Raw genomic sequence first — 16747 nt, forward strand, 5'->3', positions numbered from 1 at the left:
ATGAAGGAGGATGAGATGGTTGGATGGCATCACTGACGCGATGGACGTGAGTTTGATTAAGCTCCAGGAGTTGGTGATGGACAGGGAAGCCTGGAGTGCTGCAGTCCATGAAGTTGTAAAGAGTTGTACATGACCGTGTGACTGAATTGAACTGTTATATGGGGAGTTTTTTTTGGTCACCTAATTTTTGATCATTTTTGATGTTTTCTTGGCTCAGTATTTTTTCCAAAGGGTATTCTGTAAAATGATAAATGGATCGCAGCCATTCTGACTGGTGTGAAATGGTACCTCATAGTGGTCTTGATTTGCATTTCTCTGATAATGAGTGATGTTGAGCATCTTTTCATGTGTTTGTTAGCCATCTGTATGTCTTCTTTGGAGAAATGTCTATTTAGTTCTTTGGCCCATTTTTTGATTGGGTCATTTATTTTTCTGGAGTTGAGCTGGAGGAGTTGCTTGTATATTTTTGAGATTAGTTGTTTGTCAGTTGCTTCATTTGCTATTATTTTCTCCCATTCTGAAGGCTGTCTTTTCACCTTGCTGATAGTTTCCTTTGTTGTGCAGAAGCTTTTAAGGTTAATTAGGTCCCATTTGTTTATTTTTGCTTTTATTTCCGATATTCTGGGAGGTGGGTCATAGAGGATCCTGCTGTTATGTATGTCAGAGAGTGTTTTGCCTAAAAAATAAAAAAGACTCTGGTCAAATGGATTTGGGAAATGTTTGGATTAAAACAGTTAAACAGATTTAAAGAAAATAAAGTACAGAGCTTATCTAAGCTTTAAATATGATAATGTGCTTTTTGAGTTTATAAGAAGAATATGTGGTACTCTTTGTTTCCTCTTGTATAGTAAACCAAGATCCATTGGACACAACATGCAAAGTATTGCTCTAGATCTTAATTTGCATATTTTCTTAGAGAAGCTAACCGGCTGCTAAACTGCAGTTTTGCATTATGAAAATTGACAATGAGAGCACTTGGGATCGTGTAAAGACAAACTGAAATTTTGCCACCCTTAAAGTGCTAAGCAAATGTTAGTTACTAGTAGTCTATAAAATTTATATCTTGAAAGTAGAACATTTTAGAATTATTATTCAATGCAATAAAGTCCCAATGGTATTTCCACTATTTTATTGATTTCAAAAAACGAAAAAATTGAGAATGGAGTTTAGAGAATACGAATGGAAGTTTGAGTACCACGTCACAATATTGTTATTTCTTTCATAAAGTTAATAAAGAGGGTACTCTTTAAGTGTTTCAAGATAAGGTCTATTTAATATAGGAGAATAATAATGCCTTTCAGGGGCTGGAAACAATTTATAGATATTAAATCTTAGTATGTTTTAACAACAGAATTTTAAGGAACCAGAAAAACTAAGAAGTTCAGGTATTATCATACAATCACATTCACTCATCATACATCACAAGATGCATCAGTATAAACTGAAGGAATGTGACATAACTGGACAACAAAAAAAAGAGAAATAAAACAGAAATAAAATAAAACTTATTATCTCCTTGATGATTAGTATTCCGTGGTGGCTCAGAGGTCAAAGTGTCTGCCCACAGTGTGGGAGACCCAGGTTCGATCCCTGGGTTGGGAAGATCCCCTGGAGAAGGAAATGGCAACCCACTCCAGTACTCTTGCCTGGAGAATCCCATGGAGGGAGGAGCCTGGTAGGCTACATGGGGTTGCATGTAGTGACCATGGGGTTGCAAAGAGTCGGACACGACTGAGCAACTTCACTATCACTATGGTATGTTTAAGCTATTTTAGATTGGGGAGTGGATCTCACATCATCTTGGAGTGTTCTTCAAGAACCTTTAAAAGAGCTAAGCAATTTCTATTAAAATAAATTACAGATTTGGTTCCATGTCTTAATTCCTAGAAAAGCATGGTTTAAATTAGATTACCATTAAGTGGTTCATACCTAGTTGGCAATGAGATTTTTAATGATTTAGTGTCAACATAAGAGCATTTGTTAGCTGAATGAAACTCCACAGTGGTCAGTCTTTGGGCAACTCAGTGAGGAATCCATTCAGACTAATTCACTTAAAGAAAGAAAAAGAATCTCAAGAAGATAAATTCTTTACTATTTTTGAATAAGTAAGAAAAAGGAGCTAAGTATCAAACATCCCTTCCTGATACTAGGCAACAAAGCTGATTGTTACCAAATTAAGGCATTTAAGATACAGTTAATGGTAGTCTTTGCCTATAAATGTGAACTTCCGAGGCCTTTGGATATATTATTTTCCAAGAACATAGATAACTTTTTCTGGAGCCACTCTCTTTTATCCAGGCCTTTTAATATTAGGCTAGGGTAATGCTTATATTTTATTCATCTTTGTTTGTAATGCTAATATGCTCCCATGTCATTGCACTGGCATCATGGTGCTGCTATGTGTAAAATAGAATAACTCAGCTTTTAGAATCAACTAGGTCCTCACTGGGCTATTTTCTGCATTCTGGGGATACTATAATGAAATTAGACAATTAGGAAATTAATACTGTCCGAGCTGCATCATACATATGCTAGCCTCTAGTGACATGTGTTTATTTAAATTTGAATATAAATTAATTAAAATTTAAAAATTCAGTTGCTCCCTCTCACTGGCTAAATTTTAAATGATCAGTTGTCACATGTAACTGGTTTCTACTGTATTTGGACAACAGAGATATAGAACATTTCCATCATTGCAGAAAGTATATTGGGCTGTGGTGTTCTAAAGAACAGCAATATAGATATTGAGATACAACTCTATTTGGGAATATTTGGGTTATTTAGCCTCAAGAATAGGTGTGTGAAATAGACGATGACAGTCATTGGCTATATGAAGAGCTATAGTAAGCATCTTGTAACTTTAGAAAGGAATAAAAAATTAAGCTCAGGTAAAATTGAAGCAGGAAAGATTTAGATTAGACTCTTTCAGGTTGTGCTAGCCTATGAGGATTAAGAAGCACTGGAATCTAGTGAATATGTAGAATGTGCAAATGTTTTCTGGATTGTTGATAAAAATGTGTAGAACAATAATTTCTAATCTTATAATGTAAAAAATCACATGTATGGACATCATCCTTTTATAAAAGTAAATTTAAAGAAATCCACATATCATCGTCCCTGGTGCCCAACCCTGAGTGTAATGTTGCCTTTAGTGTCTGTTTGAAAAACCACCTAAGGAATGAGAATTTCTATGATCAGTAATGCTTTGAAATCAGTATCTAAATGTAATTTTAAAATGGTGTTTTATATTTGTGTGAGACATATTGTTTAGTCAGCCCCAGTTAACATCTGTTGCTCATGTGGCTTCTTTGACTTCTCTTAATAACTCTGAGCCTTGCCACCCAGAGGTTTGTGGTTCATGCCTGGGAACCACTGGTATACACATTTACCTCAGAGGGGGTTAAAAGGAGTTTGACTGGAGACTATAGGCAGAGGCAAATGACTTTTCACTGTTCTTTCTCGACCTCAACTTTGTGATTAATTACTTCTGCTCATAGAAGTTTGAGCTTTGTTACTTTTCTTTTCTGGCCTCTCTCCAGATTTTTACTGGTTTGATCTGAAATGAAAATTTTCATTTGATTTGAAATAAATTCATTGTACACTTTTGAAAGCTCAATGATAGCTTCTCATGTCTTATCTTTAGAACCCTGAAAGATCATTTTATTAAATATAAAGCCAGATGATGTCCATTGGAATTAGCAATGTACACACATTCTACTTCCACTAGGACCTCAATTATGAACATTTAAGCATGAAAATTTTGTTTCCTTTTCAGTCATGCATCCTTGAGTTCCTTGATAATTAATTCTTCTTCCTTCTTTTCTTCCTCCCTTCCTCCATCCCTCCCTCCCTTCTTTTCTTTCTTTCTTTTTCACTCTCCCCCTTCCTTCCTTCTACATTAATAATGTAAGTCTGTGAACATCTCATTGAAAAGGATTAGCTCTTAGGAGAAAAGGTATTTGAATTCTTGATTTGTATTCATCAGTCTAGGATGGGGAGTTTGGGACCAATGATTATGGCTCTGGGAAAATTGGTTGTCCTGTGCATAATCTCATGTGGACAACAAAATCTGCTAGGGAAGCAATTATGAGTTCATTTTGTTTTAATCTTGCTTTATTCTGAAGACTAAACTCTGGTGGCAAGCAAACATTCAACAGTCTAGCCAAGGAAGCCTGCATCATGGTTCAGTGAAACCCTCAATCCCTTCAGTCAGTTTAAGAACAATGTTTCTTTCAGAAGTGCCAGAGGCACAGCCTGTAGAAATCAACATTCAGGTCATCTTAGCTATAGGAATTGCCCTATCTATAACTGAGGATGAACATTTCTCTCTAGCCTAGTGTAGGAAAAAAGAAATTCTTTTACAACTTGGGCTATAAAGACATGTTACTGATGAGCATCATCTTTAAATTTTTAGGGTCCATAAATTCTTAAGAGTGGGGAAGAAAAAATATTTTAAATGCTGTGGTTTAAGGAGCACTTACTGAGTATCAGCTCTTTGGCAGACACTGGGGATATGATGCTCTTTAATGGGAAAGCCAAACAAGTCAACCTGTGTTTACAGCATAGTGCACTTAGTTTGGTATTAGAGTGGTACAAATATTTCCATGATAGTGCAAAAGAGAGGCACCCAGCCTGCCTGTGTCAGTGAGAGGGGGTTAGGATTAGATAAGTTTTCCTAGAAGATGTAGTGTCTAAGCTGAATGGTGTATGATTTTTTTCAATGGTAAGGAGATAGAGTTGGGGAAAATTGAGGTCATAAGGAAGATATGTGCAGAGTGCTACGAGAGTTCTGTTTAGATAGAATGTAAATAGCAAATTGTTGAGTATCAGGACATTTAGAAACAAAGAATGTCAGCAAACTTTCCTTGGATGTCATGATCATCTCTTTCCTCTTAGCTCAATATCCCAAACAAAAATAACTGAAGTAAAATACATACATATGCAAACATTCACACAATTTTCAAATATAAGGAAAGCAAGTGCTGTGAAAACAATACAGTATTTGAAAGAAGTTTCAGTTCAGTCGCTTAGTCGTGTCCGACTCTTTGCGACCCCATGAATCGCAGCACGCCAGGCCTCCCTGTCCATCACCAACTCCCGGAGTTCACTCAGACTCACGTCCATCGAGTCAGTGATGCCATCCAGACATCTCATCCTCTGTCGTCCCCTTCTCCTCCTGCCCCCAATCCCTCCCAGCATCAAAGTCTTTTCCAATGAGTGAACTCTTCATATGAGGTGGCCAGAGTACTGGAGTTTCAGCTTTAGCATCATTCCTTCCAAAGAAATCCCAGGGCTGATCTCCTTCAGAATGGACTGGTTGGATCTCCTTGCAGTCCAAGGGACTCTCAAGAGTCTTCTCCAACACCACAGTTCAAAAGCATCAATTCTTCGTCGCTCAGCCTTCTTCACAGTCCAACTCTCACATGCATACATGACCACTGGAAAAATGAAAGCCTTAACTAGACGGACCTTTGTTGGTAAAAGTAATGTCTCTGCTTTTTAATATGCTATCTAGGTTGGTTATAACTTTTCTTCCAAGCAGTAAGCGTCTTTTAATTTCATGGCTGCAGTCACCATCTGCAGTGATTTTGGAGCCCCAAAAAATAAAGTCTGACACTGTTTCCATTGTTTCCCCATCTATTTCCCATGAAGTGATGGGACCAGATGCCATGATCTTCATTTTCTGAATGTTGAGCTTTAAGCCAACTTTTTCACTCTCCACTTTCACTTTCATCAAGAGGCTTTTGAGTTCCTCTTCACTTTCTGCCATAAGGGTGGTGTCATCTGCATATCTGAGGTTATTGATATTTCTCCCTGCAATCTTGATTCCAACTTGTGCTTCTTCCAACCCAGTGTTTCTCATTGATGTACTCTGCATATAAAGTTAAATAAGCAGGGTGACAATATACATCCTTTTCCTATTTGGAACCAGTCTGTTGTTCCATGTCCAGTTCTAACTGTTGCTTCCTGACCTGCATATAGGTTTCTCAAGAGGCAGGTCCAGTGGTCTGGTATTCCCATCTCTTTAAGAATTTTCCACAGTTTATTGTGATCCACACAGTCAAAGGCTTTGGCGTAGTCAATAAAGCAGAAATAGATGCTTTTCTGGAACTCTCTTGCTTTTTCAATGATCCAGCGGATGTTGGCAATTTGATCTCTGGTTCCTCTGCCGTTTCTAAAACTTGAGGTCAAAGTTATAGCCATCAGTCAAGAAACTAGACTTCAAATCTTGTCAGAGCCAAAGAGAGCAAAGAAAGAAATTTCGAGTTCTGATCAACTTTTGAAAACCAGAATTTCACCCCAATAGCTCCTCCAGTAGCCTAACAAATATTTATGGAGTTATTGATTATTTATTTTGATGGTTGTGATTCAGCAGCAAGTTTGCAAACATCAGAAAGAATAATTGTTTCCTCAATTCATAGAGGACAAGTTTTGTTCTTCTGCTGATGGAGTCTCTATAGCAGACAGCTAACCACATCCGTGCTCAGTCTCATTTACAACTTGCTGCTGCTCAGTCTCATTTACAACTTGCTGCTGCTCAGTCTCATTTACAACTTGCTGCCTGCTAGGCTCAAGCTCCAGTGTAGCCTTGGCCTGAAACACTTTCTTCCATACCCTCCCTGAAAAAATAAAAATAAAAGGTATTCTCTGTGTAAATAAAACACCATTCTGTTACTTAAGGATTTGGGCATTTTAGTTCTTCATTAACCCTTCTGTATGTATGGTTATGGATCACAGCACATCTGTAAAGTGTCCTAGGCTTTTATAAAGCTATTTTTAGATTTTGAACAAATTTAACAATTTCTACTGTAAGAATGTCTTGTTTTCTTAAAAAAAAATTAGGATTAGAAAAACATATCACTTTAATTTTCTTCTGTTTTAGTCAGGAACTGAGATTTTCATACTGGTCAGAAAAGAACATTTCCCGAAAGCAACAGATTTTTACAAAGCCAGGGATAATTTTTACATTCTTTCTTGGCACAGTATGAGGAGAATTGCAAAACTCATATGAGAACTGATAAAGAGTACAGAGCATGTTCTTTGTTTCTTGGCAAAAGAAGCTTCGTCCGTCCCGAATGCTATAGTTGAAAGAAACATAAATCCACCCCCAAAAGAGCCAAAATCATATTTGGATTCAAGTGAGAAACCACTTTTCTGGTTACGCTTGGGTGGCATCCTTTGGCTGGTTCTTATAACGCTCCCCACAGTAGAAGACTTATGAGTTCGTCTAAGTGGGTTGAATATGTAGTGCCTTTTCATTCAAAGAAACTCAATCCACATATTTTACAGAAGCAGGAGTCTGTCCTTCGAGGCTGCTTGGGAAAGAATGTCTTGTGGTGAGTATCAAGCCACCTGAACAAACATGAGCACAGTAAGGGTCTCCCCAGGAGGACTTTCTCAGGATGGAAGGTGGAGAAGCCACTGTTTTCATCTCTAGGAAAGCTGAGAGTTTACTTTCTTAAGAGAGATATGACTCCATCTGGGCCTGAGTTCTGCCCTGTTTAAATCTTTGGAGTGAAGGAGGTGGCAGGCGTGTGTATAGATCTGCTATTATGAGTCATAGAGCCTTACTTCAGGAGGGATAGCAAAGCCAGATTTAGGAATGAGTCCATAGACCCTGTTAATTTCTTACCAGCTCCATTTTGGATGCCAGAGAGGAAAGGGGGAATGGGGAAAGTATAATGGATTATTGCAGCGAGGAAAGGAATGCAATACTGCTGTTTATTTGAACATCTGTGAAAAAACACACAAAGGAGAAGCAGGCATGAAATATGACAGACCTTTATAATTGGGAGATGTCTTAGGTTAATGTACTTTTATGCCTAGGATCATTGTGATATTTAGTCACAGATATTCAAATAGAACAATAGCCTAACTTGCTAGTGAACAGTACTTTTGGTTTGAGGTTGAATAATACTTTTGGTTTGAGGTTGGGCTGCTCCTGGAATCACATTACCCAAGAAAGTTCTTATAACAGGCTAAAAACACCTCCCTCCCCCTCCAAAGATATCCACCTCCTAATGTCTGTATACTGTAAATGATATTTCGAAAAAGAATTTTTGTGGATGTGATAAAGTTAAGGATCTTGATATGAGATTATCCTGAATATTTGTGTGGGTCCTAAATGCCATCACATGTGTCCTTATGAGCAATTGGCAGAGGGAAATTATACAGACAGAAGAGGATGAGGCAGTGTGACCACAGAGGCAGAGACTGGAGTGATATACTCATAAGCCATGTAATGCCAGCAGCCACCAGAAACTAGAAGAGGCAAGAAATGGATTCGCCCTGGAACCTTCAGAGGGAATGTGGTCCTACAACATCTTGATCTGGGGCAAGTGATACTAATTTTAGACTTCTGGCCACCAGAACCAAAGATAATGCATCTCTGGCATTTCAGACTGCCATGTTTACATGATTACTATAATTGTTTTTTTTTGTTTTTAACAACAAACATAAGAAACGAATGCAGTTCTGGTATCAGACCACTGACAAATTACTGAGAACTCAGGACTATTAATATGGAAATGTGTTGCAAACTAGGGAGAGAAGACAACAGTTCAGGAGCTGGTCACCCTGGTCCACTGGAGTCCAGGATCAGGGGTGGTAAGTCTTCAGAGAAGACTGGAAGAACTGAGCAAGAAGAAAAAGGATGTGGTGCAGCTAAGCGATAGGACAGAGTCATGAGAACAGTGGATTCTAGCAGCTTATGTGAGGAGTTTGGCCTGTCCTTATAGGACTGGAGGAAGACCCTAAGTCACATGCCGTCATCCCAAAACACTGAATTCATAGGGCCACATGGAATACAAAATAATGGTCTCTTTCCTCGGATTGCCTCCAGAAGGAGTGCATCAGTAGAATCAGGGAATTTGGTGAGCCTGAAATACTCATATGCCTTTTATCTTCTATTGTCCAAATCCTGTCTTTACCATATTCCTCCATCTCCACTGCTAGAGAAGAGTGAAAGGAGAAAGTCTGATGCCTGAGGACAATTTGGACTGAAACAACTTCATCCATAAAGTGAGCCCATGACTCAGGTTGCTTATATATTTTCCTCTGCTACCTTCATTTATTTTCTGTTTTCCTCACTTCATGCAGTTTATTGCTACATTACAGGAGTTGATATTGATTTTTAAAATATACAGCATTCTGAGTCATTTTAAAGAAAGCATATTATTTATCCATTGATTATCTATATATCTATCTATATGAAGTCCTAATGAAAACGAAATCCTTTAGAAAAACTAATTTAGGGATTATCATAGATTTGGAAATGTCTCAGAGACAGAGTTTTGAGAACAAAGAAACTCAGATGAGTGAGATTTACCCATACTGTGAGGGTACAATCTAAATTGTCTGTTTCAGCTCTCTCACTTAGCTTTATTTGTTTCTGTGAGTCATCATCTCAAGCACCTACTAACTGCAGGTGATGTGCTATGTGTGTGAGCTATAAAGCTTGAGAAGCTGCCATTCTGTCCTTAAGGGCTGCAGAGGCTTAAGGACAGAAGGCTGGTGGCCTGCTCAGCTTTCTTTTTTAAAACTGGAATTTGTGTGCTTTCTCTGTTTTACCATAGACCTCATGTCTCCCTACTGTGTTACACATAAATAGCTTTATATATTTACTTTACCTGCCTGATCCCTGAAGACAACGGAGTTTTAGAGACCTGACTTGAATTTTATTTGGGAAGAATAGTCTCTGGGGGCTGTCCTCATTTCAGACTTTAATTCTTGAATCATTATCAACCTTTCATGGCAACTGGAGACATGGAGTCTGGGAACCATGACTAGAATGAATAAGCTGATGGAAAAGGCCTGTACACTGACTAAATGGGGATACAGCGGCAGCATTGATATCTTGGTTGGAGACTGGAGCCTGGTAACAAAAATTCAAAGTGCTGAAAGTCTGATTTTGAGTCCTGAGAGAAAAACATGATTCCTTAGGGAGAACTAGGAGTCATGTTTACTCTTTTAGGGATATAAGAATTCCATGGACAGAAGACTAATCCAAATCCTAGATGGACGGCACTGGCATGGTCACCTAGTAACTACAAGGACATTAAAGAGCCAGTTCCTGAGGATTATTTATGACCTGAGGCAAGTCGGCAGACTTGGTGTGTCAGATGACAATCCCCAGGGTATTCTGGATGTGAAGAAAAATGACTGTGAAGAAAAAAGAATTTAAGTTTGAACTAGTACTTGTTCTTATTGTAATCAGTGCCTGGAACAGCACCTGGCACAGAGTTCAGTTCAGTTCAGTTCAGTCTCTCAGTCGTGTCCGACTCTTTGCGACCCCATGAATCGCAGCACGCCAGGCCTCCCTGTCCATCACCAACTCCTGGAGTTCACTCAGACTCACGTCCATCGAGTCAGTGATGCCATCCAGACATCTCATCCTCTGTCGTCCCCTTCTCCTCCTGCCGTCAATCTCTCCCAGCATCAGAGTCTTTTCCAATGAGTCAACTCTTCGCATGAGGTGGCCAAAGTACTGGAGTTTCAGCTTTAGCATCATTCCTTCCAAAGAAATCCCAGGGCTGATCCCCTTCAGAATGGACTCATTGGATCTCCTTGCAGTCCAAGGGACTCTCAAGAGTCTTCTCCAACACCACAGTTCAAACGTATCAATTCTTCAGTGCTCAGCCTTCTTCACAGTCCAACTCTCACATCCATACATGACCACAGGAAAAACCGTAGCCTTGAGTAGACAGACCTTTGTTGGCAAAGTAATGTCTCTGCTTTTGAACATGCTATCTAGTAGTTACTTAATAAATATTTGTTGAATTGAGTCGTTTTGTGTTCTTGGGCTGGGTGAGTTGGAGGTGGAGTGAAGCAGGGATGTGGTCTGAAGCTCATGAAACTCTTTTCTTCTTTTTTTAAACCAAAGTTTATTTCTAAAAGATAGAATAGCCAAGGGGGTAGGATAACTTAATTTGTTGTTCAGAGCTTTCGGGTGCAAAGACTTCTTGACTTTCAGTTCCTCTGTGTGTTATGATGGATGAGAGGAAGTTCCTTAAGAATGCTGTAGCAAATTGTGACTTTCAAAGAAAAAATAGGGGGGTGGGTATGTGTGAAATGTGTTAAGGTGGTCAAAGGGCACAAACTTTAAATTAGAAAATAAATGAATCCTGCAGATAGGATAAACTACCTGGTGTCTGTAGTCAATAATACTGTATTTTATGTTTGAAAGTTGCTAAGAGAATAGGTCTTAAAAGTTCTCATCAGAGGTAAAAAAAATTTGTCACCATGTGTGGTGATGGATGTTAACTAGACTTATTTTACTTTGTAATGTATACTTTGCAATATATGCATATATTAAATCATTATATTGCCTACCTGAAACTAATGTGTCAATTATATCACAATAAAATGAAAAAGAAAAGTCTTTTCTCTAAGAATGCACAACATACTTTTAAAAAACATATCTGTCTTAGCTATAGTGTTAGAGGTTTATGAGTATTAGAAGCTAGTACTTGAGAAATGTTGTTTTTCATATCTAATTTTCCAAATCCCAGCAACTAAAAAATGGAATAAAGCAGCTCTGTGTGTTGTCCAGATTCAATTTAATTCAGAATAATTTATTGAGCAATAATGGGGAAAGACAGTACAAAACTGGATGCAAAACTACCCTCAGGTAGCTCAGAATCTGTAGTTCTAAACTGTGTTCATTGGGAATTCCCTGGTGGTCCAGTGGTTAGAACTCAGTGCTTTCACTGCTGAGACCTAGGTTTGATCCCTGGTCAGGGAGCTAAGATCCTACAAGCCACTTGGCACAGCAAACAAAACAAAATAAAAACAAACCTCTAGGTTTTGATAGGTCAGGCCTATCAAGAAATAACCACCATTTATATAATGATGACAATAAAAATAATAAGTACCAGTGGTAACAACAACCACTGATATGGAGGGTCTGCTCTAAGCCAGTTGCTGTGTTAAGCTCTATACCCACATTGATCGCTATATTTAAACCTTGCAGCAACCTTGAAAGGTAGGAGTCGTTCAGCTTCAATAAATATGGAAGCCAGAACTCAGAGTAATTAAAGAACTTGTCAAAGACTACACAGCTAGTAAAATATAACCAGGTCATAAATGCAGGTCAGTTTTGTTCTGGATAGATGCTTCTTACCTTTCATCACATTGCTTCCCCATCCCATACTCATACACAGAAGAAGATGAGCATCTTTTTTTGCATCACATAATTTATATAGGGTTATATAGGATCATCTCTGGGCTAGGCACAATACTAGATGATTTTTTTGGAGCGTAATCACTAATTCTCACAAATACTCCACAGGAAAAATATTTTGAGGCCCATTTTGTTGATGAGGAAGCTGTTCAGAGAGTTTAAGTAAGTGGACCATCATCAAAAGTTAATAGACACAGATCTGGCATAATCCCTGAAGCCTCCTGTGTAACCGTATTAAGTGATTATACAGCATGATTTGTAAAGAAGTGAGTAGTCCTCAGAGAATTTCCACTTCCCCTTAAGCTTGCTGCAAGGATCATGATTCCACCATTAGAAATTTATTTATTTGAGCTAATTAACTTCTCCCTGGTATGAGAAAAGGTTACTATGGAGATAGGGATTCTGATGGAGAAACTAAGAAGTGGATCTTTTTGTAATATGGGGTCTCACTATGAGAGAACTAGCCTGAATGAAGAGCCCCAAAGAGGAGCTCTTGGAAACCACAGGCCAACAGAAGGCATGGCAGTGTTGTGGGACAGTGGGAAAGTATCCGACTCTGCCAGTGGGGCATACTGAAGGGCAGGTTGGTTAGAGCAGTGATTCCCAAACAGGAGAATCATCTGGAGGGCATCTTAAGACACAAAATGCTGAGCTTGACAGATTTCAGATTCAGCAGGCTAGGTTGGGGGGTCTAAGAATTTGCCTAGCTGACAAATTCCCAGGTGATGCTGAGGTTGCTAGTTTAGGGACCACACACTGAGAACCATGATTCTATAGCCTGGTACAGAGAATCATGAGGTACAGTGATATCTGGAGGAGGAAAAATGGCAATATTTGGTTATCTTCTGTTTGGTATTGTATCCAAGGGATGGTAGGGGAAGAGACATAAATAGGGGAAGGAGAAAGCAATGGGAAATTTAAGACTTTCTTTGTATTAGCACCAGATATTTTATATTATCTCTCATTTATTAGTCTCTAAAGAGCAAGCTCGGAGAAGGCAATGGCAACCCACTCCAGTGCTCTTGCCTGGAAAATCCCATGGACGGAGGAGCCTGGTAGGCTGCAGTACATGGGGTCACTGAGAGTCAGGAACGACTGAGCGACTTCACTTTCACTTTCATGCATTGGAAAAGGAAATGGCAAGCCATTCCAGTGTTCTTGCCTGGAGAGTCCCAGGGATGGAGGAGCCTGGTGGGCTGCCATCTGCGGGGTCGCACAGAGTGGGACACGACTGAAGCGATTTAGCAGCAGCAAAGAGCAAGCTTAAAAAATATGTAAGTTCATCACTTTATGGCAAATAGATGGGAAAACAGTGGAAATAGTGACAGACTTTATCTTTTGGGGCTCCAAAACCACTGCAGATGGTGACTGCAGCCATGAAATTAAAAGATGCTTGCTCCTTGGAAGAAAAGTTACGACCAACCTAGACAGCATATTAAAAAGCAGAGACAATACTTTGCCAACAAAGATCCATTTAGTCAAAGCTATGGTTTTTCCAGTAGTCATGTATGGATGTGAGAGTTGGACTATAAAGAAAGCTGAATGTTAAAAAACTGGCGCTTTTGAACTGTGGTATTGGAGAAGACTCTTGAGAGTCCCTTGGACTTCTAGGAGATCAAACCAGTTCATCCTAAAGGAAATCAGTCCTGAATATTCATTGGAAGGACTGATGCTGAAGCTGAAACTCCAGTACTTTGACCACTTGATGTGAAGAACTGACTCATTGAAATAGACCCTGATGCTGGGAAAGATTGAGGGCAGGAGAAGGGGACGACAGAGGATGAGATGGCTGGATGGTATCACTGACTCAATGGACATGAGTTAGGGTAAACTCTGGGAGTTGGTGATGGACAGGGAGGCCTGGTGTGCTGCAGTCCATGGGATCACAAAGAGTCGGACACTACTGAGCTACTGAATTGACCTGAAAGAGCAAGCTTAAAAAATATGTAAGGAAGACACAGTTAATAATGCTTCTATGAGAATATATTCAAACAACAAAAACAGAATTGGCATTTAATGCATGTATTAGAAGTAACTCAGAAGCAACATACACACTCCTGGAAAGAACTGAAACATTAATTAAAGAATTGAAAAAAAAATCCCAATTTCTTCCTTTTGTGTATGGTCTACATGGTTGACTAAAAAGACAGAAAATGGACCTTAATGATAACACATTTGTGTGAAAACACAAATAAATTTTCTCTTTAATTATATCACTTACACTTAGCAGAATTTAATTTAGTCCTAAATTTAAGACACTTTGCTTGACCATGTGAATTTAAGATACAAACAGGTGGCTCAGAATTCTTGGCTGTTTATTTCCTTACTCCCAGAGAGTCGTGTGCTTAATAACTGATGATGTGTGATGAATTTTCAGTGAATGCCTCTGGGTGAACTGTTCTGACTTGCAGCTCAGAGAGAAGCTGGAACAGAAAGCAAAGGAGAAGGTTGCAAATCCCTTAATGAAATTTTTAATAAAAGCAGCTTTGGATGCATGCCTTTTCAAATCATTGCATCCGACCATTTTTGAGAGTCTACATAACTCATCAAGAGAGTGAGTAGTAAGAATGCTAAAAGACGGCACAATTAAAGAGAGAGGCACATCTAGGAAAACATTATGGCCAGAAAGGAGCTTTGAACCTGGATCAGGAAATTTTCATGGTAGCTGTTTCTCATGGAGATTTACAGGATGCCTGTCTTTTAGTTCCTTCACCTTGAAGAGTAAAAAGTGTGTGGTAGAAATTTGTATGTACCACTCCCATGCCACCATGCCAGTCTATTTCTAGAGTTTTCATAGTGAGAGGAAGAAAATTTTGTACAGGAACATTAGAGGGCCAGGATTTTGCCAGGATCACAGTGCAAATTGAGAGATTGATGAGGATGTAAGCTATGTGAAGGTACTTCTTGAGAGTTTAGTGGTCAGCCTCACTTCCGTCTTAGGCTGTCTTTGCTCTCCACTCCACTGAGAGCCTCTTTCAGATGGCACCGAGGTCACCTGATGGACTTCATTATTGCTCATCGGATGCCAGAATCTCCCAGTCAAAAGGGATGATGGGAAGATGGCAGGGGTCTATTGGACAGACATTTGTGATATTTGGACCGCTAAGCTGTTCTCACCCCTCACAGCAAAAAAGGCAATGGTCTTGCCTGAAATGTGCTAACAGACACTTCTTGCCTTTCCTTTCTTGAAAAAAATAGGCATTATCTTTAAGGCTTCCTCAGAGCCAGGATTCAGGAATGCATTGACCTCCAAGGTCCTCATGGTATTCCCTAACAAATGTAAATTAAATTAAAAAATCAGTATGGCAAGCCCAATGAATGAGAAAGACAGTGAGAGCAGGCACAATTGTCCTCTCAACAATTATTTGCAGGCATCATTAATAAATTTCCCTCTGAAGCAGCAGTCAAGCCAATCCTTCCCTTTGGTAAGATGTTTAAGTGCTACACAGAAATAGCTGTAAGCAGCCCAAGATTAGAACAGAGGGAGTCTTACTTTATGTGTTTCCTTTCTCCTGTAGTTTTTGAACAAGTGTTTGTGGTACTAGGCAAGGAGGTTTCCCAATGATCCTGTGTATATGCCCCTCGGGAGTCCTCATTCATTGACATATTTATTATATGTGCAATGGAAAGTTCCCCTTATCCCATTTTTGAATCTTTTGTGTTTTATCAAAAACAGAATGAAGTACCCTTTCTGTATGTTTATACTGAAAGTGTGTGGAGAGGGTGTATCTCAAAAGACCCCACTGAGGTGTAATTCATTGCAGGTTTTATGGGGGAGGGAAAAGAAAGGGGATGAGAAGAAAAGATTTTTTTTTCTTCAAGAAAGGATTTTGTGGCTTTTGGCACTGTTAATAATTTGTGTGGAAAAATAATGTTTTCTTGTGTGTTTAATCCTGTGCCAAGGCAGCTGCTGGTGCAGTAGCGTTCTGCAACAAATTAGAAGGCAGTTAAAGCGAGATTTTCCACCATCAAGAACAAAGCAAGGCCAGTTAGCATGAGGACAGCTTGTTCTACTTGCTAATGTGCTTAAAAACTTGCTGCACATAATTTGAAACAGCTTTTGTGTGAGGATGCTGCAGCTCCGGTTTCTGAGGTCTAGTTCTAATTCCAAATCAAATGGAAGCAGCTGAATTAGAAAATGACAAGTTATGCTCTGACATCGTCTGCCCAGGCTACCAAGATAATTTTTTCATCATTGCTATTGATTTGAAAGTTAATTCCTCTCAATATTAAAATATTTAATGGATGACAGCTGTCTGAAATATGAAACCTGCAGCCCCTATTTACGGAAGGAGCATTCTCAGTAACTGTGTGGCAGCTCTAACACACTTACAAATTATTTAAAGATGTATTACCTTTGCTGGTAAGGAAGCAGATGTTAAAAAGATTCAGGGCTTCCTTAAAAGTTGATCTGAATCTCAAGAGTTTTAATCAGTGTAGCTTTTTATTTCACTGACTTGGAATTAAATGGGATTCCTTGGTTGAAATGCATTGGAAAAGAGCATGCTGTAGTCCAAATACCTTTCAATGCCTAGAATTTAAAACTTTCATTTGTAACTTTGATAG

This window comes from Bos taurus, chromosome 8, assembly GCF_002263795.3.
Source record: "Bos taurus isolate L1 Dominette 01449 registration number 42190680 breed Hereford chromosome 8, ARS-UCD2.0, whole genome shotgun sequence".
Lineage (NCBI taxonomy): Eukaryota > Metazoa > Chordata > Mammalia > Artiodactyla > Bovidae > Bos > Bos taurus.